The sequence below is a fragment of the Aythya fuligula genome, chromosome Z (assembly GCF_009819795.1).
Source record: "Aythya fuligula isolate bAytFul2 chromosome Z, bAytFul2.pri, whole genome shotgun sequence".
In the NCBI taxonomy this organism is placed as follows: domain Eukaryota; kingdom Metazoa; phylum Chordata; class Aves; order Anseriformes; family Anatidae; genus Aythya; species Aythya fuligula.
In genome coordinates, this window is record NC_045593.1 from 55,405,949 (window position 1) to 55,433,670 (window position 27,722).

A 27,722-nucleotide genomic window follows, 5' to 3' on the forward strand; every position below is an offset into this window, starting at 1 on the left:
TCATTGCTGTTTGCTTGCTTGTTTGTTTTTCATTGTAAAGTTCATCATTTAACAGTAGGGATATGGCTAGGTCTTTTTGTATTTAAAGAACAATCCCCTGAAGGGAACTGCGCTATGTTTATGTAGGTAGCTAGACATAGCAGGGAGGCTGGCCTGCGTGATGTCCAGAGGTCTCTTCTATCCTCAACCAGTCTGTGAATATCAATAAATGCTCATCACCTTTCCTTTATTGTTAAGAGATTTCTCCAGTCATCAGCAGAAAAATGGAGGCTTTGGGGCTGAAAGCACCCCCAAATTCACCACAAATTCAGTGAGAAATGCCAGTGGTGTCTTCCCAAGTTTTTTAAAAATCATGATTCTATTTCCAAAATATCATGACTGACTTAGTGCTAGAACAGCACTTGTACAATTCTGGTGTTGTTAAAACACTTGAAGTACACTCAGATTTCCTAAGCATTTCTCTAAACTAAGTTTGTAAAATAACTAGATTTTCTTGCATGTACAAGAACTTGCATCTTGCATCTCCGGGGACAAAACTTGAGATGAAATGCGTGTCAGCTTTGCAAAAGTCAGTATAAGGAATTTTTTTATACTCTTGATATGCATCTTCAGAGAAGGCTGTGAAGAAGAAACATGATAATATAAGTGGAAAAAGTGTAAAAGAGATGTCAAAATACATTTTACATATATACATACTATATGTAAAGTCCCATATATATGTGATATAAATATATATATATGTCAGCCAAGGTGAAAGGCGAAGCATGGAAAAAGCAGCCAACAGCTCGTTGCAAAATTAGTCACCTAGACCAACGTATTCACACATGGTCTAAAAGGCAATGTTGCTTTTCAGCAGATCGAGGAAGTTGCTGTCTTCCCAGGGTGATTTAGCCAACTGAGATACTGTTAATCTGAATTTGCCTGGCCTTTTTTGATTTCTCTGCTTGACAATTAATCCCTGGATTACAGAAACATTCAAGTAGAAAGGGACACCCGGAGGTACAACCTCTACCTTAAAGCAGGGCTTTGTCTAGGCTGATCTTCAACATCTCCTAAAATGCATAGTGCACAGCCTGTCTGGGAAACCTCTTCCAAAGTTTAATTATTCTCAGAGATCTCTTTATTTTTATTTTTTTTTTCCTTTCTGTCCCATCACAATGTCCCCCTGCTATGCTGGAGGTCTTTTTGCTGGACTTACTGAAGTTTATCAATAACTTTCTCATATTGATGCACCCAAAACTGAAGGCTGCATGCCAGGCTTGTTCTAACAAGTGCCAATTTAAAGGAACAATGATGTTCCCCCAGTGCACTGGTCTGGTAGGATCACAAGATTCGGGTATTTTTCATTACTGCCAGGGCACACTGGTGGCTCATGTTGTCCGCCAGAACCCACACAGTGCTTCCAACAGGTTTGCTTTCCAGTCAGTCAGTCAGAAGGGCTATGGAGCTGGTGAGGGGCCTGGAGCACAAGTCCTGTGAGGAGTGGCTGAGGGAGCTGGGGGTGTTTGGGCTGGAGGAGGCTCAGGGGAGGCCTCATTGCTCTCTGCAGCTGCCTGAAAGGAAGGTGTGGGGAGCTGGGGGTTGGTGTCTTGTCACAGGTAAATGGTGATAGGACCAGAGGGAATGGCCCCAAGTTGTGCCAGGGGAGGTTCAGGTTGGCAGTGAGGAGACATTTCTGCTGAGAAAGAGCAGTCAGGCACTGGGACGGGTTGCCCAGGGAGGTGGCGGAGTCACCGTCCCTGGGGGAGCTCGAGGAGAGGCTGGACGTGGTGCTTGGGGACAGGGTTCAGTGGTGACAGTGGTGGTAGGGGATGGCTGTGCCAGGTGATCCTGGAGGGCTTCTCCAACCCTCATGGTGCCCTGCTTCTATTCACGCCCCTCCTCTTGAGGCAGAGCTAGCTGCACACACCCCCATTACTTCGGGCAGGACACATTCCCCCCCTTCACATCCTTGTGCAAGCAGCCCTGCCCCACGCAGCCCACCACACTCCTCAACCCCCTTCCCAACCCCACCACAACCCACCCCCCCTCCATCCTCCCCCCCCCCCGCCACGCACGCAGGCGCGGGGCGGCCCCGCTGAGGGGAGGGGAGGGGATGGGGGGGGGGGGGGAGGCCCCGAGCGCCGGGCCCTGCCGAGCGCCCCGCGCGCATGCGCGCTGATCGCGGCGCCCCCGCTGGGCTCGGCTGGGCTCGGGCCGCGCTCGGCGATTTCCGCCTCTTTGTTTTAAACTCCGGGCCCAGCCTTTTAATTCACTGCCCGCAACACCCCTCCCCCGGCCGCTATTTTTTTTATTTTTAACCTTATTTTTTTTTTCTTTTTTCTTTTTTTTTTTTTTTTTTTCTCCCTTTCCCGTTTGAGGGGGGAGGGGACGAGGGGCCGGTTTCCCTCCCCCTTCCCCATCTTCCTCCTCCTCCTCCTCCTCCTCCTCGCTCGCTGCAGCGCCCGGGGAAGGTCGGTGGGGCAGGGGGACAGCCGGACAGCCGGACAGACAGACAGACAGCCGGACAGACAGACAGCCAGCCCTCAGCACCCCCTCCCCTCCACCCCCTGAGCACCCCCGCGCCCACCACCCGGGATCGGACACCGGCAGGTCAGTGGGGACGGAGGGGAGGGGGGAGGGGGGGGGGGGGAGGCTGGAGGGGGGCGGTGGCACCCCCAAAACACACCAAAAATACCCGAAACATACCCCAAACACACCAAAAACACCCTCGGGCCCCTTCGCCCGAGGCGTTGGGGGCGGCCTGCGGCCTCCCAGCACCGCTGCGGGGTGGGGAGGGGGCGCCCGTGTCCCTCCCCCCCCCCCCCCTCCTGTCTGTGTGTGTGTGGGGGGGGGTTTTGGGGGGCTGCACCTTGAACCCCCCCCCTATGTTTTTTTTAGGGTTGATTTTGGCCCCCACCCGCTCCCTGGGGGTCCCTAAAAGGAAAAAAATTTCCCCCCCCCAAAAAAAAAATATATATATAAAATAATAATAAAAAGCGAGGGGTGCGGGGTGTCCTGTGTGGTCGGTGGGTGCCCGGCTGCTGCCCCACCTGGGGCGCTTTTTGGAGGTGTCAAAAAAAATGTGTGCTGGCCAGTTTCCTTCCTCCTGCAGGAAAATCCGTGTGCCCGAGGAGCCAGCCCCCCAAAAGCCCCGCTTCGTTGGCCCCGCGGGTCTGGAAGGTTCCTCTGGGCGCGTTTCGGCTGGGTGTCTTTGCAGGCAGCCCTCCGTGGCTGTCCTCCAGCGTGGCACCGAGGAGCTCAGCTTGGGGGTGAGGAGGTGGGAATCCAGAAACACAAAGGGTTCGAGGGGAGAAAAGTTGGGCAGCGCCTTCGGGTAGGCTCCTGCGAACTTCTCCGTCCCGTGTGTGGATCTTCCAGCGTGAGCTGGTCTCCGGGATGGAGCCCGAACAGTTAGACACAGGCTCCATGTGTTGCTACAGGTCTTCTTGCTGCTGTGTGCTGCGTTTTGTTTTTGTTTTTATTTATTTGTGGTTGTTGGTTGTTGTTTGGTAGGATACTCGTGAACTTTAGGTTCTTCCTTTAGCAGCAGGTCAGGTAGGAGTCCATACCGTGACGCATACTGTGCCTTTCTTACAGGCTGCTTTCCAATTCCTAAATTTCTCTGGTTGGCGACGGGGTGAACAGAAATAGAAACTCTGTACCCTTCCACTGGCTTTACTATTTCCATTTAAATTGCACTCCTAGGCATTTGACTGTGTGTTTAAGAGAATGCAGAACCTGTGCAGAACTGAAGGTGTTTGTTGAGATCAGGCACAATTAGTTAGAAAAGGGCCAGGCGTTTTTTTTCTAACAAGATGCGTAGGGGTACTGCAGCTGAAAGCGTGTAGAGATTCAGCTTTCAAAGCATTTCGTAAACTTCTGCTTGATGGAAATCTGTTTCGTTTCTCTACGTGGGTTGATCTAGCCAACCTGATCTGGTGGCTCTGCTGTCAGCATAGAAAATCAAGACAGAACATTTTGAAAATGTTGTGCTAAAGTTGACCTAGTTTATAACAGTGCTAGCATAATACTAATGCCTGGAATGGCAGAAATTAACTACCGTGCCATGAAAGACCTCTGCTACTAGAAGACTGTAAAGTACAGCTTCTAGCTCCTCCAGTTGCCCAACCTGCTCTTAGGGACTATGTACAAGCATTGGAGGAGGTCACCTTTCAACTCTATGTCTGGGATCTATGTAAACTTTCTTTCGAGAGGAGTTCTATATTTGCTTTAATAGCTTCCATTTCCTTTTTCCCAAATGACTGTAATCTAGGTGGCCTTTTTAGCTTTTCTTTTTTTTTTTCCATTTTTTTTTTTTTTTTTTATCTTAAAAGGGAAGGTAATGATCTCTGAGGTCTGAAATAATTCCAGAGTAAAACACTGAATTCTCTGCGAAATTCTGTAAGAAGTAGAAGTGTTTCCATTGCAGCTCTAAGCCAGATATGACCCATGAAGTGGAGGTGGACATAATGTTTTGAAAAGTACGCACGATGATAGCGTTTTGCTTTTTAGCTACTCCCTTAATGGACTGTATTGGTTTATACACATGCACAAGGTCTTACGGTATTGTCCTGTGTGTTAGACATTTTCTGTTTTTTCTTTTGTAACTGTTATCCAGTTGGCACACAACTGGAAATAAGAGATACTAAACGGAAAATCAAGCTGATAGTGGTGTTCAGAGATGCAGTAAGACTGTCAGGGTTCCTGACTGTTTAGTGGTCTAAACTCAGTTTCTTTGTTCAATGATGGTTTTTACTCCAATTTGCTAGGTTAGGTGTGCTGTTGGGTTTAAAGGAAACCTAGAAAAAACCTGCCTGGTTTTACTGGAGTAAGTTTAAAAGCCAGGAAGAAGCTGTCCACACCTTATACTATGTCTCAGCTTATACTAGACTTCTTTTGAAGTCCTGTCTTGAAGGAAGTTTATAGTTTCATATTCCTCACACGTGCCTCTTTGAAATGCAGGCTTTTGGTATTAAACAGTAAGTATGATATGTGGAAGTCATAGGTGTAATAAAAGGGAGGAGACAAAAAGGTTATTCCGCATGAAAGGCAATCCTTGCTATTGTGATAAGTAACAATATGCTTCATGTCTGACTGAAGACATACTGTAAACATTGTTTTGTTTTATAATCTACTTTAAATAGACAAAAATAAACAACTTGCTACTGTTCTCCAAGTTAGATTTTCTCAGGTTATTTTTACTGAATAGGAGGCTCTATATTTAAATCAACAGACCATGAAAATTAAATAGTGCGATGAGGACTTGTGAGAATGGAATTCTCTTTGCTATTGAAAGTTTGATCGAAGCTCGTTACTGCACCGATCTGGAAGTCTTGCAGTCATGTCCTTCCAACATAGGAAGGAAGGAAATAGCAGTGACTTGATTGGTGGCACTGTTCCCCCCACACTTTTTTTTCTTAAATCAGAACAAATACTTCATGCTAAACCCAACTGAGGGGTCATTTATTCCTTTGCCAAACGTAGGACAAATTATTCAAAATTAAGAGGGTAGCACAGGCTGCTCAGAAGTAGAAGGAAAGACAAAATGTGGTGAGTTTCGTGTTCTTGCTGTCGAAAAGGTGACTACCTGCACATTAATGACTGCCTCTTGTTCAAATCTCAGTTAAAAGTTGAGGGACTTGCTGGGGAAAGTGGTAAGGGTGCATGGAGTGAGGACTAGAGTTACTTCAGGTATGTCTGCTGGCATCAGTACAATGCGAGGTAAGACTGTAAGGAAGAAATAGGTAAGTGCAAAGAAAACCATCCTGTTTTGTTCTGCTCCTAGTGGAGGAACTTATCGAACTATTACTTTTTATATCTCCGCAAGGTGACAAGAAGCAGATTTATCATTATCCCTATAGCATGTATTGAGGCTGTCATTAACAGATACCTACTTTTTTATTCTGCTCTTGTATGTGACAGTGGCTTAGAACTTTGTACATGTTAAAAGGACTTGCATTTTAGTGGCAGAAGCTACCTTTGGACACAGAGACATTTGGAAGTCCAAGTCGTGTTCTTGTGTTTCCCCCCTGTCTTAATAATTGGGTTTGGGTTTGCTTACAGTTTTTGTCTAAAACATGGAATATGTTCTAGACACAAGGACTGTGGTCTTGATTTGAGGAGTCACTAAAGGCAAGAAGCGAGGGAATAGTGGAGGACTTGTTGGTGTTAGGACAGAGGTTGAACTAGCTGATCTCGGAGGTCTCTTCCATCCTAGCTGATTCTGTGGTTCTCTATGCATTTGTTCAAATAGCTAATCCTGCAAACCACCGAAAATGCACACACCCATTTTTAAAACTAGCTGTCTATATTCCAGACTCTCACTTCTGTTAAATGTGTTTCTGTTAAAGATATTTCTAATGCCACCTCCTCACCTCAGCAGAACGCAAACACGCTGCACTCAAACCAGCCGCCTTAATCCTTGAAAAGCTTTTCTTTGCATCTCGGAGTTATTCCTTTCACCAGAGGTGTGGACCCCAAGCCATCAAGCAGTGTTTGCCTGGTCGGTTCTGCCAGCTCTTGGAGAAGCTCCCCAGTCTCACAGCCAGTGATTCCAGTAGTCTGTTTCTCATTATGCTGGTCAATCTTTTACCGACTTGCACGCCCATTCCCGCATGCAGTTTTTTGCGATTAACTGACTCTTTATTTCAGGGAAGCTCAAGCATAATGCTACCAGTTGGTGAAGTGCTCACTTAGAATTTTGTACCCACAAGTGCACGTTGTTCTGGCCTCGTGCAAAAGTCTGTACTCAAGGAAGAGTTAGTTCGTGTTGGTGTGGGAGCAGCGTAGCCAAAAACTGTGCTCTATGAATGAAATCCACCAGGTTTAGAGATAAGCATTTACCCTTTTTAGGAACAGTTGCATGGATGTGTGTTGTTTGTTGAATGGATTACATGATGAAACCACCTTTTCCTGTAACAGTTTCCTAAGACTGATTGCAAAATGGTCCTGTATCATAAACCAGTTTATGCTCTAGGTTCATGCTTTTTGTATTGGGTTGCCACTAGATGATGATTAACTTACAGGTATTTAGTTAAAATCTTAATGAAAGAAAGGTCTTGGTGTTACGCTTGTACTGTTGGGATGTCGTACTCACTCTTCAGACAACTTGTGAAGAGATGCCCAATTTTTTCCCTTGGAAAACTGATACATACATTTTCCTTCCCAGCTCTCTTTTTCCAATGTGTCTGGGTTTGATAAATTAATATTACTTTATCTGGAATCTGCACTTTTAAGTTATGATGTTTATTGCTAAAATCCGTATCCCTATGAGGGAGTACAAAATCTAGCCTATTTGCAATATTGTTGTAATAGCTTATTTTACCAAAAGTTTGGATCAAACTACCATTGAGCTGGAGCAGTTTAATTGAAAGGTGCTTTTTAATAACATTTATCTTTGTTAATAGCACCATTGTGCTTTGTGGCACCAAATCAAGTATTTCATATGCATACCATTTTATTAATCATGCACTTTCTAATCTTCTTTTATTTCTTGACTGGCTAGATTGAGGTAGATATCACTCCCAAGATCAGGTTATTCCATAATCATTTCACAGAAGACTTATGTTTATATTCAGAAAATGCTTCAGTCAAGCTTCTTATCTTGGCCATTGTCTACGAGGAAATGAGCGTAGATCCCTTATTTCTGAGGTAGCATAAATGGTGCCTGACCAGATAAAAAAGCTTCTGGCCTGCTGACAAAGCTAATTTTCTTCAGTTTACTTTCCAGCACGTAAAGTTCTCTCAGTTATTGGACAGAAGTCACCAGAAGCCATCTGTGCCTAGTGATTCTCATGGTATTAAGTGGTTATTAGCACCTGGAGATCTCATTTGGTGAATATGTTGAATATGTGGGTGTGAAGAGTTCTGTATTGGTTGCAGTCATTTTTCATGTGACTTTTTAGGCACAAAATCAGATGCTACTACCAGAAATTGTTTATCAGGAACATGTTTCCTCTAACCTGCAACAGTTATTCAAATTCTGTAAGGTTATTGTGGCCAGGTGATAGCTTCTATGAGAGAAAAGAAAAGATTACAGATTCCTCTTCTGTAGCCACCATCATTAGGCCTCCTGTTGTTGTAAAATACATGTAGTGGAGGGGCATATACAAGGGGAAAAATGAGCTGCTTTTATTTCTCCCCCAGATTCCCTAGCCACTTACTGCTTCCCATAATAAGTAACCTTTTTTTCAAGTTAGTCATCCATTATCACCATCTGCAGACATTGACAATTTTCACATGCAAACGTGGTGGGGGCAGTCAGCTCGCTCTTCTCCCGCCCTTAATGTAAAGTCAGGGGAATGCACTTTTCAGGGGAATGATTTTTGCAAACATTCATAATGTACAAAGGGATCCACATGTGCTATATTCCTGAGACTAAAAATGCTCAGGATTTGCTGTGTGGAGATCTGTCCTGAGTATGCTGGGAAGCACTCTCCTTCCTGTCCTTGTCAGCCCAACTTTTAATATTGTGTCTTTCTTGTGAGGTATTTTATTAATCTGTGTTGTAAAGAATGGAGGGAGAGAGTGAAGGTGTCATCTATTCAAACAACCATGGCATTTTTATTAGCTTCAGTAAGTTATTTTGATTGTCTCTTACGGCATAGTTCAATCTCTAGAAGTAACTCTTGGTGAATTGCAGAGAGGAGCCAAATTCAAGCCTACAGATACTGCTAGGAGGCTGCAGTAGTTACAATCTTGCACTGAAATACCACTTCCATTTTTACTGTGCAGGTCACATACCAATCTAGGGTTTGAAACGCATGGTAGGAAGCAATAAGAGGTTATGAAAGTGGTTTTGCCTTTACAAGCTCTTGGAGGAGACTTAAGGTATACCTGGAATGTAATTATGATGATACATAGGAATGATAGTGTTTGCTTATTTGCTTGATTATTCCTTGCGTGGAATGTCAGATCCTGGTTAGACTGAACCTTTTGAGAGGATATCTTCTTCCTGCAGTTTTTGAATAGTTTGTGTCTCATTGTGTGGCTGCAGACTTCAGTTGCTATCAGCCATCTCTTTGGATGCTAATTAAATACCAATTCTATTGTAATTCTTTAAGTTCAGCAATGTTTTTAATGATGGATACCTTTTCATATAGAATAAACAAAAAGACTGATGTAAAAAGTGTAAAAAGCTTTAGCTGATGACTTGCCATTGCTTTTTTCATAACTTGGTGCTGTCTGATGTGCTACTGTGAACTAGAAAGTTTCTGCAGTATATGCACGGTTTGTTCATGTCCGTGTGAAATGCTGTTGTGCACGCCTGGCTCCTGACAGCATAACAGCCTTTTAGTGGTTATTTGTCTGCTTTCGTAGTAGTTTTTCACATTGCTGTCTCTTTCCCCTTTTTTTTTTTTTTTTTTTTTTGTAAAACATTGAAGTTGGTCTGCTGTTCCATTCTTCTACTGATTACGTTTTTTTTTGTTGTTTTTTTTTTTTTTAAATTTAGTCTATCTTATTCCAGCTGGCTATTAATGCTATCTTTGTTCTTAATGCTGTCTTATTTACTGGAAGTTGTAATGAGAGAGCTATCTGCCTAGCTATTGGTTATCTATGTCAACTTTTTCACTTTCAACAACATTCATTACTTATGTATAAAGTGATCTGTGCCTTCTTCTAAGGGATTCTGACGAATTTTGTGCAATGATCTAAATGTAGAGCATATCTTTAACTCATTTATGAAACAGAACTAAGCTGTCCCATGAGCTACATACAGAGTGCCATTACCATGGCTGGGTAAGGAAGAACAAATTCTGTTCAGTGGTTTGTTTTCTGTACTTCTGACTCTAAACGAATCAGGTCTGAGTTTGTGATGAAATGACTGTATGCAGAGCTGGGAAGGGAGACTTCAGGAGGCAGTTAATTCTCCTGCTGTGTGGAGCACGTGAAGCTGATGGGAGTTCCACAGCTGGTGCTGAGTTGGTTGTGGTAAAGGAAACTGGTATTTGTTTTCTTTCTGTGCGATCGGGTTAAGCTGCATTGGGCAATTCAGAGAACATTTCCATGACTACTCTATTGAAGTGTAAATCTCTCTGAACATAAATCAGGAAGGGAAATACAGACTGTTGTCTTTGGAGATACAATACATATGCCAGTGGAGCATCTGGAGGGTAAGAACAGCACCTGGGAATTACAGCTGATGGGCAAGTGGTGGGTCTAGAGCTCTTTCCACTTGTCTTTTTCCTGAAGAGCTTCCCTTTGCTCTTCTGCTACCTTCAGCCCATATTGTCAGGCACAAAGCTGCCTTCATCATTGCCTTGTGCCAGTGCTCTGTACTGTTAAAATAAGCACCTGATGTGTAAGGATGTTTTGCCTCAAGGTGGCTTTCTCCAGCAAGGGGTGGACAGCTGTCAAAGCCCACGCAGATGAAACTAGTCTTCTGGTGAGACAGTCTATTTTGTTGCCGTAACAATTTGGACCTTTCAGATTCTCTTAAAGATCAACTCGCTGCAAAGTGGAAGTTTTCTGTTTTGAATAACAACAACAAAAGCCAGTGATCAGATGGCCACAGCAAAGAATTCATTTTTTTAAGTGCTGAATCCGCCCTCACGCCACTTGTTAGCACTAGGTTTTTCTGTCAGAGTCCAAGTCACTTAAACCACTGTCATGTTGTAGTGTTAGAACTGATAGACAAGATGGTGATTTGTAATGGTGTTGCCCTCTTTTTTGGGGTTTCAGCCTCATTTCGTACCCTTTTGTGTGTGTGTGTGTGTGTTGTGTGTGTGTGTGTGTTAGGGTTTGTGAAACTACCTTTTAATAATCACTTGGATGTAGAGTTTGTAGTGATTGAATGGTAATCTGTATGGTACACAAGATTTTCTTGTAGTGTAACACATTTTTAGATTATGCAGTGAAAAAATGCCTTAAGAGTTAAGTTTCGGAAATCGTTGCTTCCTGCAAGATAGCCAGTGAAACACAAAACCAAAACAATTTGATAATAGTAAATATTTTCTATGAAGTGCCGCTTGTCTGTGGAACATAATGCTTGTTTCATATCGCGGGACATTGACCTTTTCTCTGTATTCCCACACACATGCAAAACACTGACCTAATGGTGATGTGGAAATGAAAATAAACGCAGTGTGTGATGGCCTTGAAGGTAGAATTCTAACTACAAATGTAAGTTTTCAAACACTGCTATCCTGTAGATGATGTAATGAATGTTTCTGAACTGGAAGGCTGAAGAATTCTTCATGGTTATTCTACGTAGCAAGTTGGAAAACGACGATTGTTTTCTTACAAGAAAATAAAAAAGCAAAGTAGTTTAAAAAAATGCATGGTCAGTTAGATGGGTACTTGCAAATGTGTTGGCTTTTGCACGAAAATGTGGTGCTCGTTTTACATAAGCATGCATAGCAATTTAAGGAAATCTCAAAAAAAAATACCAAGGTGAAGTTACTGTAATGATTTCATGAATGCTGCCAAAAGCTTGTAGTGGAATCTTTACTTGGAGCAATGTGGCTGATCCCAAACACAAGCAACTTGATGGGTCCAGAGTGTGTGGCCTATGAGAAGCATGACTGATGAAATGTAATTTTAAATATCTTGTGTGCATTGGTAAAGGATGCTTTCAAACCTCTGTGCTGCTTGCTAGGTCTAGTTGATACAGTTATTGGACTTAATTGCAGAAAAGCTGTGTGTATGGAAATGTGTTAAGGTGCCGGGGTCAGAGTATCAGTATCTCAGTGCTGCTTTTTCTGTTCTTGTTTTATTTTAATGCGGTTAAGCCAGAATGGTCAGCATGTCAAAGTAAGACGAGAGTTGAAAAAGCTCAAGCTACTGTGTTGAGTGGAGTAGCACTGGAGGAATGAATGCTTCTTGTGCCTTTTGCATGAATACAGTTTTTCTTCTTGTTCTTATAGTTTATTTCATTTTAGGTGGAAAAGCTTTTTAAAAACACAGCAACCCAGAGGGGATTTCAGTGTTTAACATCCTCTTTCCTCCTGAAGACAAACTTTTATTTTCCTTCCTCCTTCTCTATTTTTTTTTCCCAATGCTACCCTCTTCCACTTTTTCTTTCAATTTCCGTGCTGTTTCTCTCCCAGTTCCTCCCAGCCCTTTCCTCTCCCGCTAGGAGTATACTCGCTGTTGTGTCCCGATGCCAGCCTTTTCCCTCGAGGTGCTGTATCCCACAGCTCTGCTGGAGGCTCACACGGGCCCAGCCCGGTCCACTGTGCTGAGCACGCATTGCTGTGCCCTTGCTGCCCATCCCTGCCCTCCCCTGTCGGGTTGGCAGGCGCTGGCTCATTGCCTTTGCTCTGCAGAGGGCAGGTGGCACCGACAGCTTTTTGCCCTGCTGTGTGATGGGGCATTCTTGTGCTTTAGATGCTGCTACCTACTGCCATAACTGTATGGGGCTAAGGATCAATTTTCTTTAAAAAAAACAAAAGTGTTTTTTTGTTGTTGTTTTGTTTAAGTTTCTAAAACTTCATTTAGGCCAGTGATTCTACTCAGCAAACAAGTGAAAATGAGACTACCTGTTTCACTTAATACTCGAAACATTTGGCTTTAGTCCATGCAGACTGGGACCAATATGAATTGGTCGTTCACTAAAAGCAGTCTAGAGTACTTACTGAAGAAAATAGCAAATGTTGTTTCACAGTCCTCAGAAAAGAAAAGACAGATGTTAGCGTCTTCCCCAAATAGTAGGACTGCCGTATTCCTGCTCATTAGAAATAATCAAGCTGTTTGCAGGTAAAATGCTGTTGAATTTGACTATATGAAGGCGATGTGGTTTAACACTGGTAGGCAGCTATGTTGCCACCCAGCTCCTCTCTCTCTTTCACCCTCCCTCCTCAGCAGGATAAGGAGGAAAAAATGAGACAGAGGGGAAAGAAGTGAGTGGGTTTGAGATAGGAGGAGTTGGATGGAAGGAAAGGAGAGACCATGGAGGAAATAATTATTCTCTGCTTCCCATCAGCAAGCAGTGCCCAGCACAGCAGTGCTCAGGAAGCAAACGGCTTCATAACGAGAGTCCCCCTGCTCCTTCTTCCCCTTCCCAGCCTGAGAGGGTTTGGGATGCCCTCTGGTCAGGCTGGGTCAGCTGTCCTGGCTGTCTCATTTGGCTTGTACTGCCAGTGTTACCAATGAGAAGTAAAAGCGTGGTGATGTGGCTCTTTATCACTCGATGAAGTTTTCTGTACTTTGGAGTTTTGGGGCAATCATACGATTGTATCTTTGCTTAGTTTTGGATGGAGTCAGCTTGACAAATGGGCTGAGTGTGTGCGCAGGCCCGTGTGTTTGTTCATGTAAAGAGGCGGGTGTGTACAGCAGAGAGCATTGGAAATCCATAAACTAATGAACACAGGTCAAGAAAACTGGCTTCTCCCTGTGGTGTGGTTTGAGGTGAGGAGGTTGTCATAGGTGGTGGTATCAATGCAGATGGTCTGAGTGTCTTTCCTCTTTTCTTCCCCTATCCTACTTGAGGTTTTAAAGTGTTCAGAAGCAGTTGGAACAGATGTTTCCTGTGAAACTTTGTAAGTGGTCACTGTGATAACAGGTCCTCTGTTTCCCTTAAAGTCTATTAGAAATACGTTTGTTGTATGCCTTGCATAATAAAGCCTGAGCTCTCTGCTATTTACACGTGCTGTACTTTGTATTCTCTGAAGTACTTGCAGAATAGTGACTGCTGTGAAATTAACAGCAGCGTCTGAATTTGATAAAATGCCTAAAACCCATAAGATTTTCATTTTGAAAGTCAGTTGGATTTATGCTAGCGAAACTATAGAAAGCTGATTGTCACTCTTCTTTATGTCTAGCAACTCCTTTATACTGAACAAAGTGAAATGTTCTAAAAGTTAATGAGTGGGGATTGCTTAGATACTTGAAAAATATTCCACAATAGTGAAGTCAAGTAGTAAATTTTAGATGATGAATCCGGTCCTGTGCAGTACATGTTGACAACAAAACACAAGCTATTGCAGTGAATTTCAGAGGCCACGAGTATTTTTCATGCTCGCAGTGGATGATGACTGTACTTCAACTGTTAATGGCATTATTGATATATTTATATGTCTCCTTACTAAGGAAAAGAAAGGTCTTATTAGCACATTCTCCTGCATTTTTAAGAAGGAGGCATCTTTGAAAGTAGCATCTGCAAGCCTCTGTTGCTTTTGGTCTATTGCAACACCTGCAAGTCCCATCTCGGATGGTCCTGATTTTCTGAAGTTACTGCCTCAGTGTTCTCACTTTAACAGATGTACTTCTTTTGGATCTTCAGGTAATTACCTTTAGATATTTCAATTCTTTTTTTTTTTTTTTAATGAGGGAAAATCTTTTCAAAAGTGAGGTTTCAAGACCTCAAGGTAAGAATTGAGGTAATCAAATACTGGGAAATAAAGAGGAACATCCAGTTTTTGTGAACAGGAAAAAAAAAAAAAAAGCTTTCCTGCTCTGTTGATTAATTTTTTTCTGTGTAACTTACTACTAAACAAACAATGCATTTTCTGTGAAGGAAGCTAACCACCAGGTTCACTTTAACATTTGCTGTCACTTGAAAGGGAATGACCATGTCTGGGTTAAGTGAGCTGCAGCAGCAGGAGTTCAAAGGAGAGCAGTAAACCGTTAAATATTCAGCTCTGTCAGAAATAAGTCGAAGCAACTGCTAGAACAATAGGAGAAGTGAGAGCAGACTACATCTTAAAGTCATCCTGTGGTTTCAAGAACAAAAGCAGAAAGAAGATTCTGCGAGGCTCTCTTTCATTTGAGTGGTGCAGTTCATTGGGTAGCTAACTTCATTTACTGTGTGCACATTTGAATCCAGAAAGAACAGAGAATGCCAATTACCATTTGCAAAGTACAGGGCAGTTCCAGTAACACTTGCTCATCTTCTTTCATAGCTGCTTGGAGAGGGTTGTTGGACAGCTCAGTGAAGTTGAAAGCTTTGCTTACAGATTTTTATTTTTTTTTCTTAAGCAAAGGCATGATTTTTTTTTAAAGATTCTTTCAAATCTTTGTTTTGATGGATTGAATTGATTAACTGTCATGTGCTGTAGTCTGCGTTCTGTTAAACTACATGAAGATGTTAAAAAGACAAGTGTTGCTGGTAGTGTTCACAGGATTACATTGCAGCACCTTCCTACTTACCTGATGGTAACTTCTGCCTTCTCACCACAGATTTCCATCTTGAAAGTTACTGTACTAGTGGGCTGTTGCTGTGTCTAGACTAACACGTGGAAGCAGGGGACTGAAAACCTGAATTCCTAAAAGCCTTTTGTTATATACCAAGAGGAATTGTTTTCAGTTCCTATATGAAGATAACTTATCCTCTCTTTCTTAAAAGCTGGCAATATTTGTGTGAGAATGGGAAGCTTCTTTCTGATAAAGATCTGTGACTGCGTCACATAAGAGGTGTAAAATCCCCTCTTCTCAGGTTACCCTGAAGAGGGTTTCTAACTTTTTCGTTTTACAGTTTAGAAATTAGGGGACATTTCTGCTCAGAAAGAGCAGTCAGCCACTGGGATGGGTTGCCCAGGGAGGTGGTGGAGTCACCGTCCCTGGGGGTGCTTAAGGAAAGGTTGGACATGGTGCTTAGGGACATGGTTTAGTGGATGACAGTGGTGGAAGGGGGATGGTTGGACCAGGTGATCTTGGTGATCGGGTCTCTTCCAACCTGAATGATTGTATGATTCTACAATTACTCTCTACAGATACACCTTTTCCTCATCTTTGTTAATAAGTGGTTGGTTTAGGATACTGTAGAAACACGTATGGCATCATACATAGATAGATGTTTTCATGGTACCTAGGATTAAGATTTCTTTCAACAAAGGAAGTTAAAATGTACGTATATATGGCAAATGAGGAAGGAAAAGATCTTTTAAAATAGTTACCAAAACTTAAATGTTTTTTGTTTGGTTGGTTGGTTAAGGAGTTGTTAACAGGGTCCTTTAAACTTCTGTCTTCACCATGGTGGACTTGGCAAGCTCTTACTATCATGTATGGAGTTCCAGGGCAATCAGTGCAAATGCACGCATATCCATTCAAATGATAGCTTAAGGTTAATTTGGTATTGTGAGTTGCTCATCTGTTCTACAGAGGGCATAGTAATGAAGATTAAGATCTGTTTCAGCTGTGGTTCAGTCATAAATTACCTTCTCTAAAGTGCGTGGACATTAAATGTTCAAAGAAGTGGTGTGGGTTCAGGTCCCTTCTACTACAGCCTCCCTAAAGCTCTGGGTTTGGGTCCCTAGGTTTCTGAATTGAAACAAATTGCCTTTTTAATGGTTTGTAGTTTCTGGCTCTAAATTCTCGACGAGGTTGTAGTGATAGTCACTAATGAAAGAAGGAAGCTAGCTCCTGAGATAATGTTGTGGGTTTTATAGTGTGGGCTTTTTTTTTTTTTTTTTTTTTTTAAAGTTTTTGACACTCTAAGGTTCTTCCCAGTTTTATCAGTGGTTGCAATAGATGTTCATCAGAAATGACCTTGTACTCTCAGCACTAAACAAAGGAAATAGAATGTAAAGAGTAATTTATATGTAATTAAGGTAGTGATTCTTTGTCAGAAATGGAAAACTGGTTTCCCAGAAATCAGATTGGTCAGAGGGTGCTCTTCTCCAGGCTGTCTTGCAGAAAAGTAGCCCTTCTCTTGTCGCATAGGTCCTATTCTGCACCCCACAGTTTGTTAGCCTGTCTGCTCCCCCACAAACATGGTCTGAATGGCTAAGTGTGTTTTAATGGCGAGAGGCTGCTTGAAAGCAGCTTGCTTATGAGTTCTGAAGGCTGTGGTTTCACATGCAGTGGAGCCAAGCTAATGGCTTGCTGCTGCCAAAGGAAGCTCACAGTTATCACTGTGCAGTGCATGCAGCCTCTTCCCTTGAGTATTCTCCAGTTCTTTTTTAACCTTCGTGTGAATAAATGAATTTATCAGGCCAGCAGAAGACTATCTACAGTGTGATGAGTCATGCCCAGAGTGTTCCTAAGCCTTGAAACAACGCTACCTATATGGAAGGTGCTGTTTTAATAAGACTCCATTAAGACCTGCTTTGATGCAGCAGTGATGAAATTCTGTAGTTGTGCTAACCAAGACAGCTAGGTGGCAGATAAGGCTAAATGTTTACTACTTCAGAATAACAACTTCTTTCAGAGTTTATGGTTCTTGCAAGAAAATTTGCTGAAGATAGGATTTGTGAGGTTGTAATCTGTAAAAGCTCTTCTAAAGAGAAATTTCATTAACTAAAATTCATTGTAATAGCATGCTTTACTAGACTGAGTGAAAGACTGGACCACGTGCTTGTACAATAAGCCACATACTTAGAGTAGTAAGTCCATTTGATTAAATAAAGATTCCTCAAAATACAAATAAAAAATAATTGTGTTGCTGTTGCAGAGCTTTTGAGACCACTAAATCACCTCTTCTAATGGGATTATATCACAAATGTGACGAATTATTTAGATTATCTAGTATTAAATGAAACATCTGTTCTGATACATCATCTTGCCTCATTTTCTCATCTCAGCTTGTGTCTGCCTATGCTGCAGCTGCCAGAGCTTTACCGGAATGAAATGGAAATGGCTTGCATTAGTGAAACACGAGTTCAGAGTATCGGTAGATGCTTACTGTTACTCACTATTTGCATACTTTTGCAACTCTCAAAAGCAATGAAAGTGGTGTTGTGGAAATGGTTTCTGTGGAGGGTAAGGTACTGGCTGAGATGAAATACAAACCTGAAGCTCACATGACAGCCAAGTGACTGTTTATATACTCTGCAGTCACTGTTAACAGATGAGAACAGAAGTTATGAAAGATGTTTATGGAAGATGTTTCTAATACTTACCCCACTGCCCCCCTGAAATATCACTGACTCTATTGGGATATATTAAAATTTCAGAAAATTTCATCCTAACTTTCTCTAAATGGGTTTAAAGCACCAAGCTTTGAAAGAGTTTTGACATTTTCAGGGTCTTTTTGTCTTGCTTTTTCCCTTTCCAGTGCCCTTCTGCTGCTGACTTTTTCTCTGCCCATTACATTACTTGTTTCAGGGGTCAAAAGTGGTTGGGAAGGCTGAGGTTGCTGTAGGCAGAAAGAAACCCACAGTTTTAATGGTGTTGCGTTATGGCCACTTAATTTGCTTTCAGTTTGCAAGTTCCCAGAGGCATGGCTGCTCATTGCAGACATTTTTTCTTCACTCAGGGTGGTGAGGCCCTGGCACAGGCTGCCCAGAGAAGCTGTGGATGTCCCATCCCTGGAGGTGTCCAAGGCCAGGTTGGATGAGGCCCTGAGCAACCTCATCTACTGGGTGGCATCCCACCTATGGCAGGGGGTTGGAGCTGTGGGATCTTTAATGTCCCTTCCAAACTGAGCTGTTCTATGATTTTTGCAAAGCCACCTTTGCCCTCAGTACATGAAGAACTTCAGTGCTGGCTCGGGAGTTTGGTGGTTGGAGTCTGGTGCTATCTAGTGGCTATTTAATATCTTGCCTCTGAAATTTGATTGCCCATATTAAATTTGATTGAAATCAATTTAAATATGATTTCATAGTTACATGAATGCATGATTTTTTTTTTAATAGTCATTTCTTTCTCTAGGATGAGTGCTTTTACCACAGTCAGCTCATTTTCATGGTTTTTATATTACATTTTTCTTTTTTTTTTTTGTTTTTTAACTTAGTATCAGTTCTTAGGACTAGTTCCAGAGATTTTAAGATGCTACATCTTTACACAATGAAATTTGTATTGAAATCTGTAAGCTCAAGGTGGATTACTGTAACTATACTTAAGGTAGCTTTAAGTTAGTACTCTGATTGAAAGAAAACTGAAATCATCTATTAAAAATTCTTATGTATACTTTTCCTTTCATGATCATGTTTTATTTCTGATAGGAGATGCCTGCCATCTGTTGCCAGTTGAAAAGCCTCTTCCATAATTACACTTGCATGTGTGTCTTGGGTGGATATGATACATATTTATCTGTTGCCTGACTCTGTAAAAAAGTGTTAAGGCAGTGGAAAGGGTAGAGAAGGAAAGATAAGGGGAATAACACACTAGGGCTGGAAGTTTTGATGGTAGGTGGGAAGCAGCAAAGTAGGCCAGGTTGCATTTAGTGTGTATATACGTTTTTCCTTACTTGAAAAATCTGCCATTCTCTTACTTCGTGCTCTTATTGCTTCTCTTCCTAAAGAGAACCAAGAGAACCTTTTTTTTTTTTTTTTTTTTTTTTTTTTTTTTTTTTTTTAAATGCCAGCACTGATTTAATATTGATGCTTTATGCATATTTGTATGAGGCAATTTTCAATCATTACCAATTGCAGTCAGGAAAACTTCAGTCTTGCATTTCATCGCATATGTTTGCTTTCACTGTCAGAGCTGAAGAGATTTCAAGCCAAAATCTTTTTCCAGTTTTACAGGAGTAGGGAGCTTAATGTCTGCTATTTTGAATTCCTGTTAGTACAATTTAACTGTGCTTTCATTTTCTTTCCATATATTTATATGGAAAGGTACGTATTACCTGCAAGAACATTATGTAGTGGGCTTCTAAAATAAAGATTTAAAGAGGTCACAGGCACTCTTTATAGGAGTGGATTAATAATGGATGAAGTGTATATGAAAGTGTTGAAGGTATGAAATATGCCAGCTGTAAATCAGCAAGCACAAACTACGGAGGAAAACCACAAATTTATCACCATCATCTTGAGCTTGCTGTGACCGTGCTCTATCAGCAGGCTGAGTCTTGAAGAAACAGTAGTGCATGAAGTATTATTTGGATCATTTAGTTAATCCCTTACTAATGTATCTGCTATTTGCCACTGTCCCATGCTTTCATGTGTTTGGATGGAAGACACTGTATATGGGGGGTTTGTATTTCTAATTTGTGGTGACTGTTGCTTCATATGTATTATACAAATAGTAAAGTTCAACATTTACAGAAAATGAAATGCAAGTGCAGGGATGATGCCTATATTCTCCATGGTGTTCTGTCACTCTAACAGGTAGGAAAAGGTGTAGATGAGTTTATAATGTACAGTATAATATCACATATTACAACTGTCTAATCTTTTGTCAGTATTTTATTAAGGGTAGAATTGTTAGTGATTTTTCTTGATTTTTTCAGAGTGCCATCTTTAATTTAGACTTAGAAGGGTTTTATAAGCATGTGTTGTCAACTGACATGTTAAACAAAAAAACTAACTTCCTATATCACTACAATTCAGCTATTTGCATATTTCTGGCTGTGGACACTTTTAGAAATGTGCTATCTGATTTTTCTTTGGTAAAAATTTATCCAGTAGGTAGTAATTGTTTAACTCTTCAGGATTCCAGTACAGTCAATTTTAATGCCAAAATTCCAAATCTAAGCAAAGTTTAAAGGAGAATATTTAAACAGAATTATATTAAAATCTCTTTGTATTCAGCACTGGTATTAAACATGTGTCCAGTAATTTTGATTTTTTTTTTATTTTTTTTTTTATGATCAGATGCCAAACTGAGATTGAATGGCTCTGTTTTTCTGTAATATTCAATATTTTTATGGTAGTTACTATTTTGTAAATTTTCTAAAAATGCTAATGACTGCAGAAGTTGGGATAGGATGGTGTTTGTAGAGAGGAATAAGGAACATATAAGTGAAATGAATTGTTAAAGCTTGTGCGAAGGGGCATAGGATGCATTTGGAGTCACTTGTCCTCAGATGAGTTGCTATTTCTTTTGCCTTGCTGAAGTTCCTATTTTCCCTCATTATATGTTATACTAGTAGTGTGGAAGGCAGAAAACTGAACAGTCATCTTTGCTGTGTTGACAACTCACTTCATGGCATAATTCGTTTTGTACAGTCAGACACAGGTGTTCTATAAAAAAAAAAATTGCTTTCATTGTACCATAAAAGGTAAGTATGAGGCATGAGTAAAGATCAAATGATTCTATATTTAGATAGATTTAAGATAAATTTAATCCTACTATGTCCTGATTATTATTTTACTTCATCTTAAACATTTTTCTACATGTAATTTATTCATTTTTTCAATTAAATTATTCAATTTTTATTCAGTTTATTTGTTTTCTATGTGTAATTTACGAAGAGTGGTGTCTTGCTTTTGCATTGCATTATCTTGCATTGAAATGAATGAAACAAACATGTAAAAAGCAAACATGTTTCACCTAGGGCTGTACAGTTCTTTAGACACCTTACTGCCAGTATTAGTAATGGCGTGACTACACCCCAAGTGGTTTCCCTTTAACCTGTTAGTCAAGTATCCTCAAAAGAAGACCAAAGTGCAGTCTGTTCTCGAGCACAGTAGATCAAAGTAACAAATAGAACATGGTCATTTTAAAGGATGCTTTCCTGAAAGTGATGTGATACTAGTCTCTCTGTCTCCCTTTTAATTACCTGATGGCTGACATTACCATTATAGTCTGTCATGTTATTTTAGAAAATTTTAATCGTGATTATTTCAGGTAAGTTGGCTAAAGATCACGTTATTCATCCTTTGTCTTGTCTTGTCACCTTCTACTCTTTGATACTTGACTATGTCTTAATCACTAAAAATGTAAGAGTAATGTGGAACGACTAATGAATAGTGAGAATTTCTGACTTTAAAATGTGACAACTTAAAACCTAGCACTAAAATATTGGGAGGAATATTGAAGAACAAGTTATGCTTATTAGGCACAGGCAATTTTACCACAGAAATATTCCGGCACAGCTTGTTTTTGTTGCCAGGTGGTTGCAGGGAGGGAGAGAAAAAACATTGCACTAGCTTGTCAATTACGGAACCAAGACTACGGATTTAAACAAAACAAAATAAAAACCTTTTAAATGACCAACTCAAACAGCCAGTTTAAAGCTGGGCTTGTTTTTTAAATTTTCTTCAGTATTTTTGTAAAGCTATTGATGATATATTAATTGAAATTTTCTAGCTATCTGTCTTGAAAGAGCTTTTACTTGCTGTCCACGAAATAAGTTTTCTTTGTTTCTGTTGTTCTTTTTTTTCCTAGTTCTTCATAACAGTGCTGAAAGCAGTCCTCTGCTTGGGGATTATTACAGAATGAAAAAAAATTAGTGGGCTAGAGACTTGCACCATTTCAGTCATCCTCTTTACATTTTCTTTTCTACTTAGTTATATGACCTTCTTACACAACATGTTATGAAACTGCATCTCCGACACAAAAGTCTGATAATTCTAGATACTGGGAAGAAATCAGGAACTTGCAGTTTCTAAAGTTACACCTTCTAGGGAGGCATCCCATTCATTAGGGAGCAATGAAATGTCTCAGAAAAAAACACCAACCACCAAAAAAACCTGAAAACCAAAGTATTGAAATGTGTAAAACCAAAAGTACGTATTGACATTTGCTTGTGGTAAGAAAGGTAGCTCAATGGCTTTTCAGTCCCTTCATGAAAAGTAAGTACATTCTCTGAACATTTTTACAGAGCTTGTAATATGTCACTTTTTATCTGTAGTGAAATTAACATAAGCCTCTGTTTTGGAATGGTCATTATGAAGGAATGAGATTCGGTTGTAAATGGCTGCAAACTGAAATAGTGGAGAATGTTATGCTGATTGTAGGAGTCAAGCTGTCATCCCACACTTTAGTTATGGTGGGCTGGCAAGTCCCTGTAAGAAACATGGAGGCAGTGGCCTATCTGATAATTATGTGCACTCTGTGCTGTATAATTGGAATAGTTAGCTGATTTAACCTCATTTTTCTTCTCTTTTCTGAACCACAGCTGAAGTATTTATCTAATTGCCAGCACTTTACTCTGTTTTAGCATTCATATGCTTCATAAACCTAGCTGTGAGAGACTGAGGAGGGATAAGTATTTTTAAGTGCTCAGTGGAATGTACTGTAACGATTTTGTACAAAGAAAATGCTTCTTGCTCACAAGAACCCTCGGCCACCTGAGAAATAACCTCTTGGAAGAAGACCTTTCCTTGGTGAGGATCCATCCTGTGTTCTGCGCCCTCAGCTTCAGTATTACCCTTTAGCAGGGCTGAAGAACAGCTTGCATTACTTTGCTTCTATACAGACATGTAGAGAGGCCTAATAAGTTCCATGATAAAGCTCATCTGCACACCTGCAAGACTTGGAGGGGGAAGATGGGGAAACTGTACATGGTGTTACTACTGCCAGGCCCATCATAGGAGCCGTCAGCCTGTCAACAGCCCATCTCCACAAACCCAGAGGATCACAGGGACTCAGTGACAGGTGAGGAACACAAAATAAGGACTCAGTGTAGGGCACACGCTATCAGGGATGTCACCTAACCAGGGCTGTCCCTGGAAAGCCATCAGCCACATCAGATGGACACTTTACCAGCCTGAGTGGATGCTGGAGCACCTTTTGGTCTGAGGGGCCTGCAAGACTGCTGCACAGGGATGTGGGGAAACAGCATTTGGGGATGGCATGAGATTTACAGGACGCTTTGGGGATGAGCCAAAGGCAGGGGAAGGGAGGCATTTGGGTGATTTAGGGAGGAACAAATGTGGAAAAACAGAGGCAAAAGGGGATTAATGGTCCCATGTAGCTGGCTGGTCAGTATGTCTGCCAGGCAGTACCCTGTGCCTGATCAGCACAGCCTGTCTTTCATTTTTCTCTGGGTAGAAGGTTCCCAATTCTGCATGCAGGGATGATCTGACAGCCGTGAACTGCAGTCAAACCTCTGTTCAGAAGGCTTTTGAGGTGCCTACAACCGGGGAGTTGCCGTAAGTGAGGTGTGGGGGCTCCCTGGGTCACAGGGGCCCTTGTGTCCATGGTGTGCCTCTAAGGCTGCGAGCCCATGGTGAAGGGTGGCCTCTGGGGGAGCAGAGGAGTGCTGGGGAGCTGTGCGTTGGGGTGTGCACACAAGTGAGAGGGTCTGTGCCAGCAGTGGCAGGCTGCATCCTTGGGGCTCAATTCCATACCAGTTTTTAGTAGCATTTAGCAGTGCAGCAGTGAGGCAAATACACAGGTAAGTGAAACATAGCGTACTATTCTTGGAGGCTGCCTCTGTCTTCAAGATGCTGAAAAACGAATTCTTAAACTTCCACTGGAACTGGAGGAACCTGACTTGTCAGCTGCTTCGTAAGTGCTCTCAGCAGGTTGCTCAGCATGCTTATGAAGTGGGCACAGAACTGAAGTTGCTGTGTTCCACTGGACAGAAGGTAAACTTAAAACAACAAAAAGCCCTGACCGAGAAACATCAGAAAGCACGCCGCCCGCAGTGTTAAGGTGGTCACACAGGTTTCTCAGTAATGTCAAAGTACTAGGAAATTATTGAAATAAACTATATGCTTAGTGGATTTTTGTTTTAGGAAGGTGGAAACAACAGATGTGTAAGGTTTGGTGGGTTTTGTTTGCATGCTTTGTTTATTCACTCTTTCTGCGTTGAAGATAGCAATGTGCAGACCTGTTCCATGTGGTTAGGGCACTAGTGCCATCTGCTGGTACTAATCCAGTCCTAAAAATGGGTAAAATTGCTTGCCAGGCATGATACTGAGACATGAGGAATTGCTGGCGTGATACTGAAAAGAGTACATGTATACATTTGGTGCCTTAACATAATTAAGTGGATGAAGTAAGACATACAAAGGCGACATATCAGCTGTTTATCTTAACCTGACTTGCTAAAGCAAATGCAAGTCTTGAGCCTTATTCCATCCTGCTCAACAAAGATTTGTTTCTAATTGGTTCTTTAAATAGGGCTTTACAAACAAAACACACAGACTTCTGCTGAAGTTTACACTGTTTTAAAACTCAATTTGGAGAAACAGAAGAAAATATTCTCCCATCTCGATAAATCCAGCACGATGTTCTCATTCCAGTTTATTTGAAATGACTGTTCTAAGTGGCTGAGGCACTGTTTGATGTTTGAGTATTCAACAGTAGTAAACTTGGCAACAGTTGAAACAAATGACTTTTCTATCTGGAGTCAGAGGATCTGCGAATATTCTCTTTATGTTGTCCTTTCATCCCTCAAAAAAAAAAAAAAAAAAAAAAAAGTATCCCGCATCTGAAGTTGCTTACCTGAGGAGATATTCCTACCATTTTCCAGAGGACTGAATAAGCTGTATGAGCCGATACAAGGAAAGTAGGGCTAGGACTACTCTTGTTGTCCTGAAATAAATATCTGACTTGTAAGAGATCTTGTCCTGTGATGGAAAGATTTGCAGAAGTATAAGGTACTTTATATTGAACTGGTGGGTTTTGTTGCTGGTGTTTTTTTTTTTTTTAAATGAAACACTTAGCAGTATTTCTTTTTTCCATTTGCTGCATGACTTTATTCTAGTAAGCTACTTTTAAGTAACTTACCTTGTGAAACAGAGGCTTCTTTGTTCGGGTATTAATAACTTCCATATTTCTAATGCAATTGATTACAGTGTCAGGCTGTTTTTGTGACTTAATCCAGATAGCTGAAGAGGTGCAAATTTTCTGCTTGTATTTCTCCATATATTTGACCTCATGAGTGTGCAACACTGCTTGAGTTGTATCATGCTTAGAGTGTGAATTTGTGTATTTTTTTTTTCTGCAGTTTAATTCAACTTGTTGTTTGTTTACTGGGTACCATCTATATTTAGATACTAACAAATGTATTGCAGGCTGATATCTTAATTTGAAAATTTTCTTTCCAGTAGTAAGTTTTGGGTCTGTGCAAAATTCCTTCATTGTAATGTTTTGCTCTTAGGGCTGTGACTTTCACTTCAATACCGCTACGCTTGTGAATTGAGGTATACCTGCTGTTGTTTTCATTCTGCTTCCAGTGCTCTATAACTTCAGTATCTCTCAGTAATTATGCAGCAAAATTACTAGCATCTCCCACACATAGCTGCTTTTTCTTAGGGTCTGCACTGTGAGCACTATTTTTAATGCTTTTTAATGAAGCAACATTATATTTCAGCAGAAGGAAAAAAAAAAAAAAAGTGTACTTATCCTTTTAGAACAGAATGAGGTTGAAATTGTTTTGTAAACCCTTCAGGTGTCTGCTTCACTTCTGGATTTGTACCTGTTCAGAGCAACTTCCCATTTTGCCTTACCGAGCTGAGTGGAACAGACAAGAATTACAGTTTGATAACATGCCATGTTATCAAGAGCAGTTTGAACAGTCCTTTAAATAAAATCACTTTGGAATAGGAGTACTGTCTTCTATCATGTCAGTGTGCAGGATCAGTAGATCAATCCTCTTGCCCAGTTCTCAAGAACTATCTAAGTGAACTGAATTTCCCCATGTTAAGCTTTTATAGTGCATCGTGGTCTTCCTGCAGCCAGAACGTGAAGCATATGGTGGTGATTTAGGACCAACTTGGCTGTTGGCATATCTCTCGCAACTTAAGCACTACTTTCTCCTTCCAGCTCAAGTGAAGTGTGACCATGTCCTCTCCCAGCAGCAGTGAGGAATATGCATAACCATCCCTTTTGGAAGACTTTGTTACTCACAGGTTTATATTGTGATATGTTCTCAGGCTGGTGATAAACCTCTGACTCTGTCTTCAAATTGGCTGTTCTGTTCTCCCTATTGTGCTGCAGAAGTACATCTTGTGGCAGGTGCCACTTTGTCTCTTCTCCCATTCTTATGAGTGGTTTTACATCCTGTGAAGATTTTTTTGTGGGTTCCAGTCAAAGAGCATCTGATGCAACTTTGCATCGCTTAGAGCTAACAGTGGAATTCTCTCTGAATGCAGTAAAAGTATTTGACAGTAGAATTGCAAAGATATTTTTTATTTGTTTTGTATTGACGTTCTTGCCTAGTACTACCATAAATATTTTGTGTCATGGTATTTGTAATTCCCTTAGCGAAATAACAGTAAAATCAGTAACTACAGGCCATGCTTTGATTTGTGGAGCAGGAAGATGGGAGCAGTAGTACTGATTACCTGTCTCTGTAACATCTGAGTATTCCACATGTGAATAAATTTAACAGGAAAAATTGCCTTCTTTTGTCAGGTATTTGTATGAGGTTATCCTCTTATCTAGAAAGTGATGCAAAGGTTTTATGTGTATATAGATATATATAAAACAACTTTATTTTGGAAAATATCTAGAGATTCTGGAAATAAAAATTGTTTCCTTGACAGTATTTTTGGATTTTACAGATTACTTGTAAATACAGCTTCACAACTGAGAATAATAATCATCTGTCTGTGGATCTCCAATTCATTTTTTTTTAACAACAACAAAGTATTGACTGACCACTATCTAAATAATCCATAAATTGTGGTTATCTCGTTTCTGTCATTTCTGGACATAATCTAGTTTTCTTAATTTTTCCATCATATAGTGGCAGATCTGGCTGGATTTTTGAGTTTTCTGTGGTAACTCTATCCTTCCATAGGAGACTATATTGCATCTTTTTCTTTTGAATTTCCTTTTCAGTCTTTCTAGTTCAGACAGTCTTTCTTTTACATAATCAGATACAAAGTGTATGCCTCCACCCTGCTGTTATCTTAAATTAATGTAGAAACTTCTAGGTGAATTTGGTGAGCTAAGTATTTCTAAGTGGCAGCAGGAATTTGAGGAATTTTGGATGTTAACTTTCAGACTATTTTTCTGTCTTTTCAGGTCTCTGGATGGCAGACTCTGAAAAGAAATGCTGTTTTAAGAGGTATGCCTCAAGTAGGCCAAAATATTCCTGACTAATTTATATATTAATGATAAGGCCATACTTTGAAGGAGACTCTGCTTATCCTCTCTGTGAGCTTACATTAATCATATCTTTCAGAGAGATTTCAGTCCTGAAAACTAAAACTTTGTACATGAGCATTCAGCCTTGTCTTGTTGGTGGTACGGCTTTACTGCAGAGATCTGTAATAAACTGCCACGTTTTTGCTTGA

The 27,722-nt window shown here is 40.8% G+C and overlaps 1 protein-coding gene across 2 annotated transcripts in view; it reads left to right on the plus strand.

Annotated features, from left to right (window-relative positions):
• Positions 1–2,525: 2,525 nt before the first annotated feature.
• PCGF3 (polycomb group ring finger 3) overlaps positions 2,526–27,722 on the plus strand; it is a 54,145-nt gene continuing 28,948 nt past the window's right edge. The window contains exon 1 of one of the 2 annotated variants that reach the window (XM_032206454.1): positions 2,526–2,592. The gene's annotated coding sequence lies outside the window, so the exon portion shown is untranslated. Of the gene's footprint in view, positions 2,593–27,469; positions 27,494–27,722 lie in introns of those variants that run through there. The other variant, XM_032206455.1, reaches the window with a different exon arrangement.